Source organism: Pteropus alecto, unplaced genomic scaffold, assembly GCF_000325575.1.
Source record: "Pteropus alecto unplaced genomic scaffold, ASM32557v1 scaffold95, whole genome shotgun sequence".
Lineage (NCBI taxonomy): Eukaryota > Metazoa > Chordata > Mammalia > Chiroptera > Pteropodidae > Pteropus > Pteropus alecto.
This window is the reverse complement of record NW_006441071.1, coordinates 12,599,281-12,602,534: the sequence shown is the minus strand read 5'-3', so window position 1 is coordinate 12,602,534 and position 3,254 is coordinate 12,599,281. Positions and strand designations below refer to the sequence as shown.

The 3,254-nt window shown below is 49.4% G+C and overlaps 1 pseudogene; it reads left to right on the top strand.

Moving 5' to 3' along the window:
- Positions 1 to 1,366: 1,366 nt before the first annotated feature.
- The window catches only part of LOC107196138, a 4,525-nt pseudogene continuing 2,637 nt past the window's right edge, over positions 1,367 to 3,254 (top strand).

Below are 3,254 nucleotides of genomic sequence, written 5' to 3'. Positions count from 1 at the left end.
GTGCAACATTCCAAGGTGAAGATGATAAAACTGTCTATTAGGCTCTGTTTGATCTGAGAATTCCCCGGATACATTTATCTTTGTACAAAATATTAACGGCTAACTTCTGCTTCTTGTAATCTGCTTATTAAAGGATGTAGTAGGAGGCTTTATCAGCTGCCTCCTCTAGAAGCTCGGGGCTGATCTCCTCTAACCCTGTGTGGTAGAGAGTCAGTCGCTGGCCGGCTAATAAAGGCTCATAATTAATCTCAGTTGGTTCCGTAAGTATCAGAATCGTTCGCGCCATAACATTTGGAGGCCCCAGTGAGATCCTCCCCAGAGAGAGAAGAGGAGTTTTCTCTGAGACCCACAACCCCAGTCGCTCTGGGTGGGGCACAACCGCGTCCAGGGGGCGGCCACTGAGAGACGTTCCTCAGCCCCGGATGTCCGGAGGCCCTAAATCAGAGAGACCGGTGGACAAACATTTCTGAAAATTGGACGCGAGCCTTCTGATCCAGTCTCACCGGTGAGTTAGTCTAAGAGTCCTGTTAGACCTGTTTCTGTCTGTGGGCCCTAAGAACTAGTGGAAGGCTGGACGCAGCACAACTTCCCTAGTACGGTCAGGTCTGAGACGTCAGACCCTGACCCAGTACCTGTTTCGGTTTCGGTTTCTGATACGCTAGCGTTTCGTGTTACCAGTAGTCCGTTTTGTCTGTCTGTATTGTGTATGTTTGTCCGGACCGGTCGAATGTACTGTTACCCTCCTGTTACCTTGATCCTCATAAGTTTACTTACTTTGGTTTCCGGCAAGTTTGTCTCATTGTCTGATCGTTCTGGTCTCTGAATGTCTCTTGTGATTTTTCTTGTTATTCTTTTTAGTTTATTAATTCTTCTTTTTGCAGGGTTTCTTGCTGCTACAGCACCGCCCGAGTGGCCACCTAGTCACCGAGTGGACCTTGTCTAACATTCTTATCTTTCACAGGACTTTTATTCTCATTCACGTCCATCCCCACCGCCATGGGACAGGCTTCTTCTAAGCCCACTCCCTTGCAGTGCCTTGTGGACAGTTTTAAGGATTTCAGGCAAGAGGCCCGAAGTTATGGGTCGTCAGTCACTCCGTTCGATCTCCAGAGGCTATGCCAAGTAGACTGGCCGGCCTTCGGAGTTGGATGGCCATCTGAGGGTTCCTTGGATTTGCAGACTGCCTTCAGAGTCAGAAGTGTTGTTTATAGGAATCCTGGGTACTCTTTGGGAATCCTGGTTACCCTGATCAGGCCCCATACATGTTTGGATAGACAGTGTGTCTGATGCTATTAAGTATCTGAAAGATTGTCAGAGTAAGTCAGACTCTCCGGTGGCTGACTCTCTGCCGGGGCCTGCCTCTCATATGGTTCTTCTGGCAGAGCCGAGGAGCATTCCGGCACCTCAGAAATCCCTTGAACCTGTTCTACAGGCACCTCCGGAGGATCTGGAGATCCTTAATCCCCCTCCCTATTGCTCTCCTGGTAACCCCTTTAGGCCTCCTGATTCTTGGGAGGCAACCCCTCTTCGGAGCCCACCACACACTCGGACGGGGGCTGTCTACTACCCTCCACAGGATCCTGACCCCATCCTCGATTCGTCGCAACCTGCAGCTGTCCTGGTGCCTCTCCGACAGATAGCCCCATCTGGGGGAGACACCCAGACCTCTTTCATGGTGTACGTCCCCTTTTCAACTAGTGATCTGTATAATTGGAAATTGCAAACTCCGTCCTTCTCAGAAAAACCCCAAGGCTTGACCTCCCTTTTAGAATCCATCTTTTTCACCCACCAACCCACGTGAGATGATCGCCAGCAGCTTTTACAGGTTTTGTTCACTACAGAGAAGGAGGAACGCATTCTAAGGGAAGCTGCAAGAGGGCTCTCGGACCCCACTGGGCAGCCCACCACTGACCCCACACATATACAACTTGTATTTCCCAGCACCTGACCCGACTGGAATCCCAACACAGATCAAGGTAAGGAGGACTAAAGATGAGTCACCTGCAGCATTTTTAGAGAAGTTACTAAAATCTTATAGACTGTATACTCCCATTGACCCGGAGGACCCAAATAATTGGCGAGCCATTAATCTAACCTTTGTTAGTCAGTTGGCCCCAGATATCAGAAAGAAATTACAAAAACTAGAAGGGTTTGAGGGAGAGAACTTATCTAAACTGCTTGAGATTGCCCAACAGGGATGATGTCCAGAAGGTTATGTTTGTTGGACAGGATAAGTCACGGGGCCCACCTGGCCAGGACAGGGCCGAGGGCCAAGCCGACACCCCGAGGGAAAGGCGGACTGGGGTCGGAGTAACTTAGAGAAGGACCAATGTGCATACTGTAAGAAGAAAGGACATTGAAAGAACGTGTGCCCCGAAAAGGGCCAGAGCCCAAGAAAAAAGGCTCCACTCACTATGTTGGAGGATGCAGAATAAGGAGGTCAGGGCTCCTACATTATGAGCCCCCGGGAGCCCAGGGTAACATTGCAAGTCGGGGGCCAACCTGTAAACTTTTTAATGGATACGGGGGCTACTTACTCAGTTTTACAGAATACCCAAGGCCCCCTATCTAAAAAAAAAGACTTTAATACAAGGAGCCACAGGACAAGGGAAATCTTACCCTTGGACCCAGGCCAGAATTACTGACCTAGGAAAAGGGACCATCACTCATTTGTTCTTGGTTATGCCTGAATATCCGTATCCTTTGCTAGGGAGAGACTTACTACAAAAATTACGGGCCACCATCTCTTTTAAAGAAGGACACATTGAACTAACTCTGGAGGCCAATCCATCTGCAATAATGCTCACTTGCCCCCTCTCTGAATACCTTTTATTGGAGGAGCCTGTTTTCGATCCTTCCCCTAATGCATCACTGTTAAAAGAACTACAGTGCAGGGTCCCTCGGGTGTGGGCTGAGACTAACCGACCCAGATTGGCACCCCATCAGTCTCCTACTGTTGTGACCCTACTGAGTTCTGCCCAGCCCATCAGTGTAAAGCAGTACCCCATCAGTTAGAAGGCTAAGTCTAGTATAGCAGTGCATATTCGGAGGCTCCTGAATGAAGGGATCTTAGTCCCCTGTCATTCGCCGTGGAATACCCCACTGCTTCCAGTTCAGAAACCAGGTACCCAAGACTACAGGCCAGTACAGGACCTCAGAGAAGTAAATAAGCGGGTTGAGACCATACATCTCACTGTTCCCAACCCGTACACCCTGCTGAGACAACTTCTGCCTAGACACCAGGTGTACACCAT